General features: G+C 35.4%; 1 protein-coding gene across 24 annotated transcripts in view; it reads left to right on the forward strand.

Moving 5' to 3' along the window:
* Positions 1–21,889, forward strand: part of BBX (BBX high mobility group box domain containing) — a 123,211-nt gene that overhangs the window by 5,478 nt on the left and 95,844 nt on the right. For 3 of the 24 annotated variants that reach the window (XM_087721419.1, XM_087721412.1, XM_087721425.1), the window contains exons 2-3: positions 5,348–5,422; positions 7,100–7,237. The exons of 18 other annotated variants lie outside the window; for them this stretch is intronic. The gene's annotated coding sequence lies outside the window, so the exon portion shown is untranslated. The remainder of the gene's footprint in view (positions 1–5,347; positions 5,423–7,099; positions 7,238–21,889) is intronic. 3 more of the 24 variants (XM_087721420.1, XM_087721413.1, XM_087721426.1) reach the window with 1 other exon arrangement.

Consider the following 21,889-nt stretch of genomic DNA (forward strand, 5'->3'; position numbering starts at 1 on the left):
ATGTAATGCTGTTTTGGGGGGTAATGAGTTGTTTCACTTTTTCTTTTTTCCCCTATTTTTTATTTTATTACAAAGTTAAAATACAAAATTCCAGAAGACATAAAAAAAAAACCATAAAACACAAAGCGATCAGAAAATTAAAAAGGTGCATCAGAACAAACACAGCCATATTTTATACATAATATCCCCTTTAGTTGAGTACCAAGGAATATATTACAACAACATCAGTTCCCACCCCGTGTGAAACAGGCCCACCCTAAATTTTTAAATCTGTTAGCAACCTATTGACTTGTCTTCTATATGTTATAGTGACAAAGGGTTTAAGAAAAAACAATAATAGTAAAACACAACAAAATAAAAGTTTCAAAACTCTTTGTTAACAAACTCTTATTGTAAACTAGAATAGTACTTAGAAAATTTATTGTGAGTAGAAAATTTACCATAGCTCATTAACTTTACTGAATCATCCAAAAATCCAGTCTCCCTTTATCTGCATCCCTCTTCAAAAACTTATATCACATAATACGATGTGGTTTAATGATTATGTATTAGGAATATCTCACCTGTATCATATAAATGGTAAACAAAGAATTGGTTCAAATTCACTACTGCAATATTCTGGCATTAAAAAAATCCCTGTACCTCATAGCAGTAGTAAGATAATGGATGTTCAAATCCCTTAATATACAACTACATTAAAATTATATTCCTAATATGAAGTATGATGATGTAGGAAGACAAATTGTCTTCTTTCAAGTTGTATTATTGCAGAGTTTTAATAAAATGATGAATACAGAAAGCTCTACTGTAAGTAAATAATATTTATCGTCCTGACCACCATTGTACATACATGCATACAAACGCACATACACCCATATCTTAATTTATTATGCATTATAAATATGCAATTGTATCAAAGCCTTACAAGTATAAAACCTATTTAAACAAACTATCATAGGTTAGTTTTAGAGGCAGCTTAGGGTTTAGTAAAAAATGTAATTTTTAAAGACAGTACTGAAGTAATTTATTGTAAATTTGTACACTGATTTGTAAATGTCCAGAAACTTAAATATATATGAGTTCTTGACTTACAACCATTAATTCAGTGATTGTTTGAAGTTACAATGGCACTGAAAAAAGTGACATGACCATTTTTCACACTTACCATTGCAGCATCCCATGGTCACATGATCAAAATTCAGACACCTGGAAACATGCATATTTATAACAGTTACAATGTTCCAGGTTCATGTGATCACCTTTTGTGACTTTCTGATAAGCAAAGTCAATGGGGAAACCTGATTCACTTAACAACTGTTTTACTAACTTAATAACTGCAGTGATTCACTTAACAACTATGTCAAGAAAGGTTATAAAATGGTTAAAATTCACTTTATAACTGTCCCACTTAGCAACAGAAATTTCAGGCTCAACTATGGTCATAAATCGAGACCTTCCTATATATCAACACATTTTTGAGTACATGTTTTCAAGTCAAGATGTTGAATTGTTATTAGTAGCATTAGTAAATATAGATTTAGGTAAAAATTATTTGTTTATTCATTTACATCTCATCTTTATTTTACAAATAATTCAAGGTAACATATATATCCAATATACCTTCCTCCTCCCATTTTCCCCACAACAACAATCCTGTGAGGTGAGTTAATAGCAGAACAATCAGTTAAATTCCAGTATTGACTTTATCTTTACATCTTTTATATTAAGTTTGAGTTGAATAAATAAGATTCGGTTTTCAATTAACCATGTGGAAAGCATGGTTAAGTTTGAATCAAATTCAAAGCTATATGAGAGTACAGTTAATGAATGCAGATTAACTTTATTCTACATATGTTTATTTGGCTGAATACAATAAATATCCTTAGGATATTTAAATAAAATCCAGATAAATGCTAATGTTTGTAAATAAATAACTACATTTGATAATTGTGTAACTACTTTACAACAGAGCTGCTTTTTGAGGGAGCTTTTTGATCTTGGCTATTGCTGACTAGTGGAGATTGTTTTTGCACATTTGCAACTAGTGTACAATACCTCCTACTATTTTTCCTGAGCCAGTAAGTTGGTAAAGGTATCTGTGGTTTAATTAAACCCTGTCTTAATTACTGCAGGAAACAATCCTTGAAAAGGTTCTACAAGTAGTAATTAGTTGAAAAAGTTTCCGGAGGCCAGAATGTTAATTATCAAGTTGGTTTAAAAACTTTTTGTTTGTTTGCTACATTGTGGGTTCATTTGAGCCAAAATGGATTATAAATGGAATAAATTAATAATGTCAATAGAGTTATAGTTTTGAAGCACTTCAGATGTTACGTTCACATGGCACAAATGATGCTCCTAGATTAGTTCAGTGCAACTTTCATCAGGTATAACTGACAAAGACCAGCATCTTCAGTAGGGTATTAAGAATTATATTTTATTATATCTGGAGGATGTTGAATTAGAAAGGCTGTGAATGCATAACTAGTATTTGTCTGAATATTATAATCCATCATAGTTCAGAGAGAAAGTGTACTAATCACAGATCTGTCAACCATATTTAAAAGTAGGGACCATTCTGTAAAACTACTCTGATACTCCGTAACAAATTAATACAAAAACTCTGAAAGATTTTTTTTTTAACAGAATGTGATTCATGTCATTTTACTTAACGAGAATTGTTTTTTAAGTCTGAATGTTCGTGACCAGGAGATTCAGTCAGTCTCTTAAAATTTTTTATACAAGGCTTCTGGGAGACGTCATCTGTTGATCTGGTGTGAAGTACTAGCAGTATGCTGATGATACTCTGTTATACATTGACGCCTCAGTCAAGCTGAAAATGCTATAAAAATCCCAAACCAATGACTGGAGATTAGTGGTGATTACATTTTCCCAGGTCAAAGTTGTTGCTTACCAACAAATATCTGGTGGTATTAGTACAAGTAATTATTTCTGGCAGAGTTGCAATTCCCCCCTTGAAAAGGTAATTTGTGACATGGGAGTTCTACACAATTCCTAGCTCATGCTTAAACAGTAGGTGGAAGGTCCAGACTAAGCTACTTTTGCTCCAGCAATGCATTAGTTTCAGCCTTACCTGGTCAAAATGATGATGCTTTCATGACAGTACTTCATACCTTGATCCCATATGCCTGGACTATTGTAATGCTGTGTATGTGGTATTGCCCTTGTGGAGATGACTCAGAAGTTGTAACTACAGAATGAAGTAGCCAGGCTACTAATATAATCAAGTTGTATAGATTAACACCAATTTTAAGGTCACAGCATCAAATGCCAATAGGTTTTAAGGCCTAATTCAAAGTTCTGATCATCAATTTTAAAGGTCAATATGACCTGCCTATATGATATATGAAGAACAGTTTGTCAGAGTTGAATATGCCTATTTTATCCAAAAATTCCTCTCCTTGCATTGTGAACTAGAGTAGTGGTGGCCCCACTCTATGGAATAGTGTACCACACAAACAGTTGTTAGTTACCTAACATTTTGTAAGATTGTGAAGACCTATTCCATGGTCCCTTTGCCCTTGATGGATAATAGATGACATATTTAGGAATTATGTTTTTGTTGATACTCATTTGGTTGCTTTTATTGTACGTCATCAAGAAACTTAATTCACATAGTGATTCATGGATTGTGTAAAACAAGTACATTAGCAGGTGAATTAATTTCATTCAAAATCATGAATCAGATGTCAAGAATACAATAATGTATACAAATTTAGAGACAAATTTGAGTTTTGTTTCCTATTTTTGGTTTTACTGTCTATCATATCTAACATGCCAGATATTTCAGTCATGAACTTTGAAAACAAGGTCAAGATGCCTGATTCTCTGAGTATGGTTACAACTTCTGAGTCATACATGAATACAGCCATATCAGTGATCAAAATGGAACAATTTAGAAACTAATTCAGCATCTGTCAGGTAAGGTGAGAAAATTCCCCTGCTTTAGAATATCCCAGACTTGGCCCTGACTCTTCAGTTTGAGCAATTGATTAATTGATTCAACTCTAGCCTGCTTTCAGACTGTCCCTAGAAGCCTATTTCTTTTTCTACTGTGCTCTTCTCCCTGCACAGGGCTGGGTTTGCCTGCAAACAGCTAGCTCTGACAATAGCTCTGTGTCTACTGCAGATAGGAAAGAGCAGGAGGAGTCATGGTAATTTAATGCAATAGATCCATAGAAAATAATTGATGAATATTGTTCTGTTGGTCATGGGGAGGAAAACAATACTGTTTATTTTCAAGTTTAAGTGAATATTCAAAAATACAGCATGCTTTGCTATGTGCAAGATAGACCAGAAAGATCTTATGGTCCTCAGCAGTGTAATTACTTTGTATTTTATTGATGAAGTGAAATATAGAGGCTCTTGCACTGTTATGTAATAATTATGGAGAATTCATTTGGGCATGTGCAGACAGTAAAGATATAAAACATGGAAAGCATAAGAGCGAGTGTAAGCAATCCCTGTGGAGATGACAAGGTCATCATCTGGTACAGTATTCCAAGTTCTGTACATGACTCTTATCAGAAAATGTAAGCATTCATTTTGAAACATCCCTTAGAGAACAAGGGTGGACTTAAGTGGGCAGTTAGATGTAATATATCAATTGTACTACTGGACAATGCAATTAAGCATGGACGTCAGTGGCAACAATATTCTATGAGGCTACAAATGAGGGGTAGTAACTGAACAAATAGCATGTCAGAGACCTTATCCAGATTTACTTTGAAATATGGTTACAGTTAATGATATAATTTATCCTAAATTCTAATAGTTTTTCTATTACATTTGAAACCAGTATTATGTACATATAAGTTGTATACAATAAATGCATTTCAGGCACTTTGTTACATTCTAAGTTAGAATATATATTGAGCTTCAACTGGGGACAGAACCTGTCTGATCGTTTCTGTGTTGGAAGCTATAGCCAAATGCAAACGTTTAGCTATCTCCATAATGACGTGATCACAATTCAAATAATTGGCAATTGGCTCATAATTACAAAGATCACAGCATTCTATGGTTACATGATCACTATTTGCCACCTTCACTGTTGTTTTCCGGTTTTTAATAGATTTAGATTCTCTTCCCCCCCGCCCCAGGATAAGAGACATATAAAGGGGGAGGGGGATGAAAGGGGGGAAAATGCAAGACACACATCCCCCCCAAGTTAGGGAATATATGAATGACTTCCAATCTTTTCAACAGATAATTACAATCTTATTGTTCCTTTTCCCCCTTAGATGTTATATAATCATCTTCAGCCTATCATTTAATTTTTGTTAAAGCTTCAAACCCATAAATCCATTTCATTCCTTTCTACTTGCAGCAAAAAGTCTACATAAGAAAGGTTTCCAATCTTTCAGAAAAGGTTTTGCTGCTTTACTTTGGTCTGATCAAACAGGTCAGTTTTGCCGTTTCTGCAAATTCTGATATTTTCAAAGTCTGTTCCTTCACTGTGGGAATTGTAGTATTCTGTTGTGCATACAATAATTTTGTTACAGTTCTATGCAAAATAACTTTTATTATGAGTTGTAAAGACAAGGGAGATCATAGTCTGCAGCTGCCTAGTGGATAGAGCAAAAGGCGCTGAGAGGCCTTTTCCCATGTTCTTGGACTGTTGTGATAGTGGAAGCATTGTACTTTATCTGGTCATGTTTTCTGTGTGGAGTGACAGACTTTTCTAATTCATTGTCCATATGTCCCAATAAAAAGAATTCTGCTTTCTTTGTATTGTGAATCCTTACAATTCTTTGCACCATTGTTGTAAATTCATACCCAGAATTTCTTAGCTTTCTCACAATTCCACCTTGCATGATAAAATGTCCCATGCTTTTCACATTTCCAACCCTACTTTGAAACACCTTTATATATTTTTTATAATTTCTCTGATGTCGTATACCAATGATGCATTATTTTATAAAAATAAATACCTTAAATTATGATAGTGTAAATTTAATCCCAGTTACCCATATTCTCTCCCAAGTATAATATCTTTATTATATCCAAAAATCAATAGCCCATTTTATTATTTCAAATTTTAACAAGAGTTTATGCATTTTTACTATTATATGTTCATCATCATGGGTATATAATTTAATTTCAAATTTCATTATGTTTTTTAATTCCAATTGTCTTTTTAAATATTAAATATTAAATCTTTTTAATTATACATATAAAAACTACTGAAAGCTGACTTCTGCTGTCAGTTATTATCTTAACCTCATCTTAATTTCTCCACTTTTATGTATTAATAAGTCTTGATATATTAGCCATTTCTCTCTATCTGCTTTTTTTCTTCAATAGAATCCTTCCTTTGCTGAGGTCTGTAAAGATACTTCAGGCACAATCTGGGATTGTAATTTATTCTTTATCCTCAATATGTCACTTCTCACATAGTAATTTCTAAAGTCCACATTAACTTTAACTTTATTGTACCATAAAAACCTATTCCAACCAAACATCTTGTTATAACCTTCCAATTCCTTCACTCTGGCTTCCACAACCAAAGTAGCAAGCAGTCATTGACAGTGTCACATGATCATCATTTGCATACTTCTGCCAGCTGACAAACAAAGTTGATGATTTGCGATGCACTGACTTGCGATAGTAGTTCCAGTTGCAGTTGTTAGGTGAATCCTGCATGGCCATTAGATGCAATGTCACATGATTATCATTTGTCTCCGATGACTGTCAGAAGGATGCAAATGATGATCATGTGACATTGCATCTAATGGCCATGCAGGATTCGAGTAATAACTGCAATTGGAATTTCCATTGCAAGTCAGTGCAGTCACATGGCATTGTACTTTATAACCATTTTGCTTAATGACAAAGAGTTTCTGCTCCCAAGTATTGTTGTTAAGTCAGGACTACTTGTAAGTTTCACTTACTAATAGTACAAAGAAACAAAAATGATTTTTAACTTTTTCTATAGCAGATAGAAAATGTGGCTACTTTAGAACAGATTTAGGTTATATAGATATAGTATTTTTTATTCCACATTTATTATCTTTATAAATAACCCAAGGCAGTGAACACAACCTAATACCCCTTCTTCCTCCTATTTTCCCAACAACAGTTCTGTGAGCCAAGTTGTATTGCGAGAATGCACTGGTTCAAAGTCCCTCAGATGGCTTTCATCCCTAAGGCAGGACTGAAATTCATGGTCTCCTGGTTTCTAGCCTAGAGTTTTAGTCATTAGACCAAACTGGCTAAGGTGAGAAAATATTTTTTGTTGAAGCCGTGCTGCTGTACAATGAATAAGCAATGCTTCTATGTTGTTGTTTTTAAGGGAAAAAACTGTTTAAACCTACTTGAATTACGTGGCAGGAAGCCAAAATAAATGAGGTGTGAAGCTTAATTCTATTAAAAAAATATCTAGAATCCTATGCACGTTTTCCTTAAAATCTCACAAAAGACAGCTGTATCTTGATTCTGTGGATTGTGATTGATGTATATGCAGTACAATAAGTTGCAATTAATTGGCCTTTTGTGTGGAGAAGAGATATTCCCTATTGGAAATTTAGGTGGTTCACTAGAGCAGAATTTTTGAATGGGAAATTGTACATATTTTAAAGTGTTCAAAAGGAAAAGAAAACTCTGATTGCGTGAGTGAAAGTATGTCTATGCATTATTGCTTGTTTGGTTGTATAAAAAAAGGGTCCCTCCAATTTCTGAATTTTTTTATATCTAAATAGTATCAGAGGTTCAGGAACTTGATTGAAGTAGTAGCATAATTGGGGAAAAACTAATAATTTCCTAGTTTATTCCGATTAATTGGGCCAGTTGTGTAAATACTAATTTAAATTATCTAAAATCCAAGGCCTGCTGTGTATAAATGCCACAAACCTTGGCTCATTTTATCATTCTTGGGTTTTCAACCCAAGAATTGGGTTCAACCCATGCGTACTTTAGGAGCACAAATTATGAAAATGTCCTTTAAAAAAGTCATTGATACCTATTAGTTTGGAAAAAAAGACACAAAACCATTTTTGAAGCAATGGAGTTCTATTGATGAATCATTTCCAAAATGCTGTTCAATCTAAATCACATGTAACTTATAACTAAAAAGTAGCTGCAGAAACATTTAGGGACTTTAAAATTTATCTAATTCGTAGACAATGTTTATTAAAGTGATGGATAAAAATGGAGTTCATGAAATAGTAGTTAGGCAGGAAAACACCATTGCTTGTTTCCCCTTTGCCAAAAAAGAAAAATGACAAACAGTTTATTCTCTTAAAATCTCATCTTTTCTAATCTTTATCCTGCAAATGGGATGGGGGTGATCAATTTCTGAGGCATTCTGTCCTGTTACTGGGCCTGTCATGATTCCATTGTTCTTTATGTGTAAAAGAGTAAATATCTTTCTCTCTTGAAATCTCGTTCTCTCCGATCTCTCCACTTTGTGGTATGAGAGGAAGGATCAGACAAAGGAGACTTTGCCTACAGATATAACTTGCTTCCCCCCTCTCCTCACTTGCAGAGCAGAGAGATTGGAAAGATCTCAAGAGAGTCAGCTGTTTGCAGTTTGTACATTGAAAACAATGCTATTATGCCATCAGTGGGAATGGGTCACACCAGTGGTAATCAACCTGGTCCCTACCGCCCACTAGTGGGCGTTCCAGCTTTCATGGTGGGCTGTAGGGGTTTGCTGTAACTCTGCTTTATAAATTTTATAAAGTAAAGCTACTTCCCTATTTTATAAATTACCATTACTGTGGAACCGGTGGGCGGTTAGAAAATTTTACTACTAACAGAGATACAAAAGTGGGCGGTAGGTATAAAAAGGTTGACTACCCCTGGGTTACACAAATTACTTTTCTTTGTGCTTGCTTACTGGTCAGTCCTAGAAGACATCAAACCTGACTGCTCTTTAGAAGGCCAAATCCTGAAGATGAAACTCAAATACTTTGGCCACCTAATGAGAAGAAAGGACTTGCTGGAGAAGAGCCTAATGCTGGGAAAGATTGAGGGCAGGGATGACAGAGAATGAGGTGGCTGGATGGAGTCACCGAAGCAATAGGTGTGAGCTTAAATGGACTCCAGAGGATGGTAGAGGACAGGAAGGCCTGGGGGTCATGATGGGTCGGACACGACTTCTCAACAAACAACTGTTTTCTATACATTTAAAGCAATGCAATTAGCAACTCAGGACTCAGATCCAAAGGTGTGCTATGTAACAGCTTATAGTATTCACTTGAAATTTCTTTCTCTTCATTCTCTCTGCTCTGTGGGGTAGACAGGAAGTAAGCACATTCTATACGCAATTCTTCCCTTTACCTTCCCCCCCGCCTCCCCAATTCACCATAGAGCAGGAAAATTGGAAAGGAGTACAAGAGAAGATTCTTTGCTTTTTTACACATAAAAAGCACTGGATTCATGCTGGCAGTGAGAAATGATCAGGCAAAGGAGAGATTGCCTATAGATATCACTTGTTTCCCTTCCCCACCTGTTTTCCCAGAGTGAAGAATTTGAGAGAAAGGGATTTCAAGAAGCAGGTACTGGACCATTCCAAATACTGGGGAAGGGTTAGAAGATAAACCAAAGTTAAAGGTGTGAAACTGAGTGGTCCTGTTTCTTTCCAGCAGAAAATCATAGTTCCCATTTAATAGCCACTTTATTTAATGGTGGAATTGCCAATCCCGATTAACATTGTTAAATGAGAACAACTTATACGGTACTATGCCATTGTGGACAGGAATAAAATTTTGAAGACACACCTAGAATTTTGAGGAAATACATTTTGTATCTGTTTTCGTAAAGTGTAGTTTGGATATTCATAACATGACAATGTTACCAATGACAAACACCCATATAATGAGAAGACAAAGTATTGCAATTATTAACATCGGCTTTTTTTAACCTCCTAAATTGTCTCAGTCATTGTTTTTCTTTGTTGGTTGAGATGCAAAGCTATTCTAAAAAAATTATTTACACACTCTTTAATAAAAAGATTTGCATGTTCCTCTCCTTTTTTCCTTTTCTTTTCATTTAATAAAATCAGTTGGTTCAGAAAACATGACAGGTCCCAACAAATATTCTTCCTGTGTACTCATGTATTGCCAATTCCTGTAGAATTTAGAAAATTCAAGCTTGTGTCTTACTACCAAGATAAAGGCAGATCATACAGTTCTGAAGTTTTTATTTTATTCCTGGTTTAACTTTTCATTGAACCGTGGCACAGTGAATGCAGTACTGAAGGCTACCTTTGCTGACTGGCCTCTGCCAGCAATTTGGCAGTTCAATTCTCACCGGCTCAAGGTAGACTCAGCCTTCCATCCTTCTGAGGTCGTAAAAAGAGGACCCAGATTGTTGTGGGCAATAGGCTGACTCTGTAAACAGCTTATAAGTCTAAGTGCTATTGCTATCTTCTGAGTCATTGTAAATCAATTTTCAAGAAAACTTACCTTCCCTTTAAAGGTCTTAACATTTTAGATTAGCTTTAAACTCTGATAGTTCCTGTGTAAATCAATGGATTGATTTCACATTGATTTTCACAGGCAATAGTTATTCTAAATCACATACCTAGCTATAATGGAGTCTGTATTTAAAGCTGGAATACAACCACCATGGGGTATATTTCGATCAAAATATGTTAAGGCAGAAGAATACAAATAATGAAAAATTGGAAGATTTTTGTTATCTGAATGGTCTGTTAAATTTTATAATGGGAGTACACCAATCATGATAAAAGACTTATCAACTTAAAAACTACCCAAGAAATTTCACTCTATTTTAGAATGATGGCTAAAGATTAGGAAATAAACTTTCAGGCAAAAGGCAATTGCTTTTAGATATCACAAGTTCCTTGAAGTAAATACATATTGAGATTAATTTAAGATAATTTTCTACATGTCAAATATAGCTATTTTGTAATAAATTTCTATAGAAAAACTAAATTCTTCATCTTTTTGTACTACTTAGTGTTAAGGCTCAGAAAAATAAAAGTAAATTATAAAATATTCATTAGTATTTTCATTTAAATAAAATTTAAAAGTAATGTGTGAAAAGGATAGAAAAGTTGGGGCTCATGTTTCATTATAGCTAAAACTTCAGTTTTTAGATTTGATAACATTATAAAAAAGATCTGAAAAAAGTTTAAATTTCTGATAGTGATTAAATATCAGATTCAAGAAAATAAATGTGTTGCATTAAATTGCAAACAGTAGCTTACTCTTACCCTAATTAATAATGTAGTATTGAAATAGACAACAATTATTCATTCAGTTTCCCCAATGCCTACATACTTGCTTAAACTTTTTTTAAAGTAACTTTTAAAAAGTGGAAGCTTTGTAGCATATTAAAAAGGAAATCAATGTCATCAAGCATAATATGTATCTGAAGAAACGTTTTTGGGAGGCCCACAAACGTTGCATTGGTAAACTGGGAGACTATTACTTTCTGGTAGATAGATGTTTTGTTATTGGAAGTTTCCTCTTTGGTAACCTTTTTAGAGATAGACACATCTGCCATGGTGGTGATTTTATTAATCTGTCACCAGTTTCAAAAGTTTAATACACACACTCACACACACACACACACACACACACACACAATCAACCAATCAATCAGAATATAACTGGAAGGGATCTTGGAGGTCTTCTAGTCTATCCCCCTGCTCAAGCAGGAGATCCTATACCATCTCAGACAAGTGACTGTCCAGTCTCTTCTTTAAAAACATGCAGTGATGAAACATCCATAATTTCTGAAGGCAAGTTGTTCCATTGTTTCTTGACCTGCCCTCAAGTGCTTTGGAAAATACATTGACCCCCTCCTCTTTGTGGCAACCTCTCAAATATTGGCATACTGCTATCATGTTCCCCCTAGTCTGCCAGCAGGATATTCTCTTCTTTGCCAAAGACTTTTCCAAAGTCTCAACGTTTTTGTAATGTGACCAAAACTGGATGCAGTATTCCAGATGTGGCTTTACTAAGGCTTTTTAAAGAAGTACTAACACTTCATGTGATTTTGATTCTGTGCCTCTGTTTATAAAGTCAAGAATTGTATTCGTGTTTTTGGCTGCTGCCACAAACTGCTGACTTGTTTTCTGGGGTGTTGGCTATTTCTGCCAATTTAGTGTCATCTGCAAATTTGATGATTTTCTCTTCTATTCTCTCATCTGTTATTTATGAAATTATTGTAGAGTTCTTTGCCTAAGACAGAAACTTGTGGTACTTCAGTGCTTACTTCCCTCCATGTATGAGTAGTACCATTAAAGATTACTAATTGAGTACAGTTTGTTAGCCAGTTACAAATCCATCTGGTGGTAATGCTGTCTATCCCACATTTTTGTAGCTTACCAAGAAGTAGCTTGTGGTCTACTTTGTCAAACGCCTTGCTGAACTCTAAATATACTGTGTCCACAGCATTTTGCTGGTCTGCTAATTTAGTCGCTTTGTCAAACCTCACCTCTGGAGAAATGATGTTCTAGAGGGCAGATGCCATGGCAAAATTTTGTGGTACAAAATATAATTAAATAGAACATTCCCTATTAACATTAGTTCTATAATAAGCATGCTTTTTTCCTGAATTATAATTTATGAATATAAATTGTAATTAAATTTTGATGAATTCTTTTGGTAGGAAAGCACATATTTTTGTTTTACTGTTAATACACTCAGTTATTTATTCATGGCCTGCTTTTGACAATAAATACTTCTAATATGTAGTAGGGATGGACAGAATTGTTTATTTCAAATTAATCTAACTGGCTAGAAATAAAAGCATTCATCTTCAATTTAGCATAAAATGTAAGTGATTCTGATGAGTATTAGGATTCATGCTCTATTTCAATAACAAAAAGTTATTTTTGTTTGGGAAAATGAAATACACATATCTGGATTAATTTTAACTTTTGGGTTTATACTTATACCTGTTACCTTGTACATATTTGACAAACTAAATAAAATAAATAATAAATAAATAAATATCTATGCAGACCAATTGTTCATACTATTTGCACATGTTCACAGATAACTATAAAGTCCTTTTGGTTAGGATTTTGTAGTATAGCTCTGAAATATGTTCTGGTTTGTATTTTATTCTAACAAAAAGAAACAAGTAAACAAACCTGGAGACAATTTGAACTTTGAATTCAGTGACCATGCTGCCAGAGTTATTCTTTATGCTTATACTGTACACTATAGATTATGAAGCACAGAAAGCATAAGATATTCTACTAGTCTTTTCTCAAAATCATGAGTTCTAGTGTTTATTTTTAATCCTATCAAAATACCCAAGATTGGTACAAGTAGTCCTCACTTAACATCTATTCTCTCAACAACTATTCAAAGTTATGAAACCACTGAAAGATGAATGTGTGACCAGTCCTCAAAACTTACAATTGTTGCAGTGTGCATGCAGACATGTGATAAAAATTCATGCATGCCTTATTTATGACTGGCCTTACCCCTTGCCCCAGCTAACTTTTGTTGTCATCTTTGCCTGTTTTTCCTCCACTGGGTTCACTGTCCTGGCTACACTTGGGGGATGCACCACAGAAACATCCTGCTGGCAGATGATATCAAGCCCAGAAATGAGCGCCACTCTAGGGGGTGTGGGCTTTGCAAAAAATGACTTGTACTGGCAGAAAATGGACAAGGTCAACCCAGACAAGAAATGTAAGACATTTCTCATTCAGTAAGCAATTGATGGGACCTGGGAGGAGACGGGCTCCTAAGCAGGCACTTCTTGCCACACCACAGTTCATGCACTGCTTGCTGTCCATGCTTGGTGCTTGCTTGATATGCCATAGTTCAGACCTTCTTGGCCCATTTTGGCTCAGGATTGTGTTGTTGCAGTGGGGCTGGTTGACGTGCTGCAGGGCTTGAGACATAACTTCATATTGGTGGCAAATCCAGTGAAGTGGAAAAGAACACAGTAATCATGTTGAAGATGACAGGTAGAAAGGGGATGATGCCAGGGGATCAGCCATTTCTTCGTATTGTGCCAGACAGGAGGAGGGGACATAGATGAGTGGGGAGATTTGAACGGGATGCAGTATCTTGCTTTGGAAGAACCAAGACTTCAAGCTGGTAGGGATCAAGTTAGGAATGGTTTGGATCAGCATGGGTACCTGCCTAATGACCCACAAGATTTGTTTAACAACAGCAACAGGAATTGCTAGAACTACCATTGTTAAGTGGGATGGTCATGTCACAAAAATATTTTTAAAAAACCACTTTACTTACTAACCAAGCTAAGTTAGGTCCATTAAGTGGGGTCCTATATTTGCAAAATCCCAGTTGCATTCCATTTAAATTTGAAAGACTACTATAATGTTTACATACAATGTTTCAACCAAAGGCTTTCAAAAAGATACTTGACTCCGGGTTCTTGACTTTAATTTAGAAGCATTATTTATAGCAAAATTATTCATGTTAATAGACAAAAGGGTTAGCACAGATTACATTTTTAATTATCTTATTTTTTCAGCTAGTACTTTGCAGGATACAGCACCGTATAGTAATAGTAAGATTGTATAAGCTACAGCAGTGTTCACACATATTTCCTCCAAGAGAAATGATTTTTATACTGATTAAATTTGATTTCTTTATTATTATTTAAAGTTCTTTTTTTAAAAAGTTAATAGTTTGAAAATTTGAATGTGAAAAGTAATCCTGATGTTCTTCCAATAATTTTACAAATGATTTGACTTCTGCAGGTAATCATGCCTGTTTTCACACCCTCAAACATTTAATTTATCAGGTGTTTCTTGCTTATTTTTATCACAAATCCTTTAATATGAACATTAAGATTAATGTAGAAAGTTAAATCATTACATCTGGTTCTCGAGCAAGATGATTTCTCTACAATGGAACTTCAATTTACTGACTCCTCATTTAGCAGTATTTGGATACCACAGTTTACGTTTTTCTCTGAATCTTCTCCCATAAATTATAGATACGTTGCACTAAAACTGTGATAATTAATTATCTTAATCTCACAGCTTCAGCAGTGACTTGGACTATTTATGAACTAACATTGTGTAAATATCATAAGTTCCCATGATGCGATTTTGTATTTAATGTATATTCAGGAATAACATAATAGGAAAATTTTGTTCCATGTATGTCAAAGAAAAAGAAAGAAACATTTAGTTGTATATTTTGCCATATTTGGATATTGTTGAATTTAGTTTCTCCCAAAATCATTTAATAGAGCCAAGAATCAGAAACTAAGTGAAATAGACCCTTGTGGGCTACTACAAATATGACTAGATTTCTAATTCAAACTACAATTAGAATAACAGAGTTGGAAGGGATCTTGAAGTCTTCTAGTCCAACCCTCTGCTTAGGAAGGAAACCCATTTCAGACAGATAGATGTCCAATCTCTTCTTAAAAACTTCCAGTGTTGGAGCATTCACAACTTCTGGAGGCAAGTCGTCCACTGATTACTTGTTCTAACTGTCAGGAATTTTTTCTTATTTCTAGGTTGCTTCTCTCCTTGATTAGTTTTCATCCATTGCTTCCTGTCCTGTCCTCAGGTGCTTTGGAGAATAGCTTGATTCCCTTTTCTTTGTGGAAACCCCTGAGATATTGGAACATGGGTATCATTTCACTCCTAGTCCTTCTTTCCATTAACTAAACATACCCAATTCCAGCAACCGTTCTTCATATGTTTTAGCCTCCAGTCTCCTAATCATCTTTGTTGCTCTTCTCTGCACTCTTTCTAGAGCAGTGGTTCCCAACCTTTTTTTTGGCCATGTCCCACCTAAGCATATCTAAAATCTTGATGCAGCCCCTATGACATATAATTCTTTATTCAAAAAGTGAATTCTACTCATGCAAAGGAAGCCTAAAGGCCATTAACTTGGTTTAAACAAGGTTCAAATTGCCCACATTAAAAATCAATTTGCCTCCCTGTGGGGCATAGGACCCATGTTTGGAACCACTGGTCTTGAGTCTCAAAATATATATTTTTTGCATCGTGGCAATCAAAACTGATGCAGTATTCCTAGTGTGATCTTACCAAGGCATTATAAAGTGGTTATTAACACTTCACACGATCTTGATTCTATCCCTCTGTTAATGCAGCCTAGAACTGTGTTAGTTTTCTTGGCACACTACTGGCTCATATTTAAATGATTGTACACTAGGACTCCAAGATTCCTTTCACAGTTACTACTATTGAGCAAGGTACCACCTATATTATACCTGTGCATTTGGTTTTTCTTGCATAAATGTAGAACCTTACTTTTTTCATCAATTTAATTTTAATCTATTTGTGGAAAGTCATGAGAACAGGGGGCAAGTTCCACAGGTGCTGTAAAATGGCACCGCAAATTTAATACTCTACTAAATTGTCTGGATTATGTAGTTAACCTTATTAATTATATTCACTGGCAAATTGTAATGTAATAATTACATCATTTCTCTGAGAGTCATACCATTGTAGGAGCACAGGGACAACATTGTTAATCTTTTTTTAAATAGTTTCATTAAATTATACATTGTATTTTGGACATATTCATGTAAGCATAATCATTCTGTTTTAAATACTATTTGAGACAAGTCCAAAGATTCACCATGGAGAAATCAAAATGGATGCTGCTTTTAAATATGCAGTCTGTGAAATTAAGAAAAAAGGTTTTTAAGTTAAACAAGTACTAGTGTTCCACAAAACAGTTAAGAGAACACAGAACTATTTTATTTATTTTTTATTGTTTATTTTATTAATTGATTTAATTAATTTATATCATGCCCTTCTTCCTACCCTGTTTTCCCCAAAATAACACTTCCCCGGATAATAAGCCCAATCAGGTTTTTGAGCACATAGATTAAAATAAACCCTCCACCAAAACAAGACCTTCCTGAAAATATTGCAACACAGCAGCAGCCATGAAGTGACCATGCTTGCCCCTTCCTGAACCTCAAAAATAATAAGACCTCCCCGAAAAAAAGACCAAGTGCTTATTTCAGGGGTCAAAGAAAAATAAGACCCTGTCTTATTTTCAGGGAAACACAGTATATGTGATTCTGGACAATTTACAAGAATAATAGATAAACACTAAATAAAATACATACTGTATAAACAAAACCTATACATGTGGAATTATAAGATAGTCATTAATAGCAGGTAAATGGATTCTTACACATACCTGAGGTTTGGAAACAAAACCAAGTTAAGGTCTTGCAGAAGGTCAACAGGGCTGGGGCCAGTCTGAATTTTGGATGGATGATATACCATAGGGCAGTTACCACAGCAGAAAAGGCTCTTCTGCCCTCCATCAGACAACACTCCTCAATTTATGCAATTAGATCATACTCCTCCTGTCCAAAGGCATTGCCTAAACTTCCTAATTATAGCATTCATGCCAGTTTGAATAATAAATTGTTTGGGAACTAAACTATAGGCAAAGGACACAGTGTCAAATAATAAAATTGATATTCAAGTTAGAGACTATTATGTCAAATATATTATCTTGATTCATTTATATTTTGTGTCAATAAAACTTTCAATTCTTATGCTCAAACAATTATTGAATTTTATAGCTCAAGGGAAGGTAACATGCCCCTTGTGGGTAGCCAAGTGCTTATAAACCTATGAAATCTCTTACTAGAATTTTCTCATTAGATTTTTCTTTCCATGTACTTTTTAAAAAATTAATACAATACGCACAAACTTGTCACGTTGAAAGATTGCCTTGTAGCAAGTTAGCATTGTAACTTTGAACAGTTACTAAACGAACTGTTGTAAGTTAAAGACTATCTGTACACGAAGCATTTTATTTTATATATCTTCTATCAACTATTAATCAGTTGCATGCATTTATTGTATGTCTTAATTATTTTAGAAATACAATCTTTAAATTCTTTTTCATACGCACTTTTTCATACACATGAATATACATACACCTTTTTTCTTTTTCTTCAATTGATCAAGAAGTCAAGTTTCTAAGTACAATAAAAGTTACTGCTTTATATTGTTTGATTGACTCTACAAATTACCCTATTTGACTATTCTAGAAATATTCAAGTGGTGTGGTGGACTAGTGGTGAAGATGCTTGCCTCCCATTCAGAAGGTTGAGAGTTTAATCCTAGGTAGTGATAGATGATTCTCCCCTAAAGTGCAAAGAAAAAATATCTGCTGAGAACTGGCATCAGGAAGGGCACCTGGCCAGTAAACACTCAGCTCCATCCCATCATCCCAACTCTACCCTGAATTAAGGGATTGCAGTGTCATAAAAAGGGAGTTTTATTCTATATGTTTATTTAATTAGAATAGTTTGGTCAGCTATCTCTGCGGACATGGCTTCTTTCAAGTAGATTCAAGTAGATTGTAACACACAGTGAGTTACACATTTCTAATTTTAAATAATTCTACTTACATTTTGTTCATTTAGTATATTTTATCTATACATCTAAATCTATATAGTCTAAATATCTATATCTATCTATTTATATCTATCTATATCTATCTATATATATATGCAGGTCTTGGCGTATTCGGTTCTTTTCCCGTGTAAGATTGAGAGTATCTTGGTGACGTTTTGACGAGGTCCCACTCGCCATCTTCAGGCTGGTGCCTTCGGCTTCATGCTTGTGCGAGCAAAGCGTGATCGGAGCTGCCGTCTTTCTATAAATATTGGTGTGTCTGTGTGTGGAGTGCTGGATTTGTTGCTATAAGCAGATTGGCTGGCTATGTTGTAACATCTTGATTAGTTGATATCTTACCTCTATGGGGAGGAAACCTTCCTGCTGACCAGGACCTACGAGAAACTCGAAGTCCAAAGAGCCACCATCTTATGTGACCTCACATTTCTACTCGGCAACTGCCGAGACAAAAACGTGATCCCCACATGCTTCCAACTAAAATTCCATTCTAAAACCTCAGCCACCGAAAGGATCCCGAAAAGAACTGAATTAGCCCTAATCAGAAACGAACTCCACAGGAAAAGATTCCTACTAGACCAAACCAATCGGGACCTACTCACTCTTCACCTCAAACTGAGTAGCAAAATCCACCCAGCACTCTGTGACAAATCCAAACAACTAGCCCTCTGGAGGGCCGAAACAGAAACCTCCCACAAGACAGACACACACACCAACAAACTCCACAGACTAGAAAAACATCAGAAGCTCAACTCCCCTCCACAGCAACTCATGAAACAAACAGTACATAACATATCAGACAGAAACCAATGTCCTTTCCAAAGGATTTGACTTTGCAGTCGCCCCAAACATATCCCCACTGGAAACAACATATGCGGAGTTGAAGCTACCCTAACCAAAATCAACCCAGATGAAGCCAGTAAAAACAGACTTGAAGTCACCAATGTCCTCTGCTCCAGCAATCCACCGTGAAGCAACTTACATAAAGAAGAACAAAAAGCACTCACCAACTTGAGGAAAGACAACAACATAATCATTCTCCCAGCAGACAAAGGTAACACCACAGTGGTGATGAACACATCTGACTACCAAGCCAAACTATCCAACCTACTCCAAGACCCTGCTTACAAACCTCTAAATACAGACCCCACCACCTACCTGGAAAAAACCACCAAATCCAAAATAAAAGCTTCTCCCATCAGTGAAGAGATTCGGCAAAGAATCATCCCCAGATAGAAATCATCCAGATGCCCCAAGCTCTATGGCCTCCCCAAGATACACAAACAAGGAACACCACTCAAACCCAGTCAGCTCCATAGGCTCACCTCTACAGATTCTTGCCAAATTTCTTGCCAAACAACTTCAGCCCTACACGGAATCCATCACTTCACATGCACAAAACTCACTGCACTTTATAGAAACAATAAAGAAACAAAACCTACAAGCCAGCGACCTACTCGTGAGTTTTGATGTCATATCCCTCTTCACCCAAGTGCTATTAAAGAAGCCTTGACAGCTATCCAAAACAAATACAACCCCCCTAAGCACATCCTAGATCTGACCAACCACTGCCTAACTAACACATACTTCATCTACAATGGACAAAGATACAAACAGATAGAAGGAGCACCCATGGGATCACCCCTCTCACCCGTCATCACAAACCTATACATGGAACATTTTGAAACCAATGCCTTAGATAAATGTGATCACAAACACAAACTCTGGCTTAGATATGTAGATGACACTTTCGTAATTTGGCCACACGGGAAGGAAAAACTGGACAACTTCGTCACACATCTCAACAGCCTACACCCCAAAATACAATTCACTATGGAAATAGAAGCTAACAACCAACTTCCTTTTCTGGACGTCCTAATCTACAAAAACCCCAATGGCTCCCTAGGATACACCATCTACCGGAAAAAACACACACCAACCGCTACTTAAACACACAATCGCATCACCACCCTGCACAGATCAACTCCGTTACCATGACCCAGAATCAAACGCCTAGCCGACAAAGACCACCTGAAAACTGAATTATGCACTCTCACAAACGTATTAATTTCCAATGGATTCCAAAGAAACACAATTACCAACCTAATCCAAAAGGAGACACCTCCCAAGAACAGAGACACACAACAGGACAATGGCATCGCCCTCCTCCCTTACATCAAAGGCACCACAGATAAAATCAGCAAAATTCTCCACAAGCACAATATCAAGACAGCCTTCAACACTGACCAAAAAATAGCCAACATCTTAAGAAACTCCAAAGAGAAAATCCAGCTAGAAAACCAAGGAGTCTAGGAAATACCATGCAAAATCTGCCCTGCAACATACATAGGACAAACGAACAGGAGAATAAATGCACGCATTGCAAAACACAAGAACACAGTAAGGAAAAAGGAAAAAAAAAAACCCTCCCTTTTCCAGAACCTTAAAGATGCAGAACATAAATTAATTTTGAAGGAACCAGGTTAATGTCCAAAACTGAACACTTCAACAAGAGAATAATTGTGGAAGCTATCAAAATAGAGAAACTCCCCCACAACATGAATAAACGTGATGGTATCTCTCGCCTACCAGACATCTGGAAACCAGCCCTAGTCAACAAAATAGCCCCAACCACCACCCAGGCCATTACACCACGAAACAACAATGGACACACAGTCAGCACCAATTTACCAATCATGATACAACCACACAACCAATCAAACAAAGCCAGCACTCCACACACCCCACCAAGATTTATAGAAAGATGGCAGCTCCGACCACACTTTAAGCCCAAAACCCAGCCTGAAGATAGTGAGTGAGACCTCGCCGAAACATTGCCAAGACAATCTCAATCTTACATGGAAAAAGACCCGAATACAACAAGACCAACATACCTACACCCATATATATATTCTACCAAAAAGATAATTATAATGGTAAAGCAATTTTTAAAAAGTAAATAAAAATAATACCATTACAAAAACTAAGAAATATTAAAACTTTTAACATTTAATATATGGATTTAAACAAAAGCAAATTTAAAATGTAATAAAAATTAATAAATATAAAGAAAGAATTCCAAATATAAATTAAAGTAAAACCCAAATATAAACTAAAAAGTGATATGTACATGTTTATATGGGTGAAATTAGTGAAGTGAGCCTCTTGATTAAGACCTTTTAACTTTTTCAGGTAGCAAAAGCATACATTGAATGGCACAACTAAATACCTGGCATTGTATACAGGAATATCTGCACAATATATGGGTTAGAGCCTCCTAAATCCAGATGTGTAATCTCAGAGAGTGTCAAGGAGAATAGGAAAGGAAAGATCCTGTGGCTCTTCCAGTTCCAGAAAGACATGCAGGTACTAGTCACTCAATTAGACATAATGATATCAGGCAGTTAATCAACTTAATATTATTTATTAAATGTATAAAAATAAATATGAAATGCAAATAACAGTGCTTCCTTTCCCCTACCTTTTTGTCTGTAGACTATGCTGCCTAATAATTATAGAAGATAGCAGTAAAAT

The sequence above is a fragment of the Thamnophis sirtalis genome, unplaced genomic scaffold (genome assembly GCF_051295495.1).
Source record: "Thamnophis sirtalis isolate CommonGarterSnake01/CBP01778 unplaced genomic scaffold, rThaSir2_p1.2 scaffold_8, whole genome shotgun sequence".
Taxonomy (NCBI): Eukaryota; Metazoa; Chordata; class Lepidosauria; order Squamata; family Natricidae; genus Thamnophis; species Thamnophis sirtalis.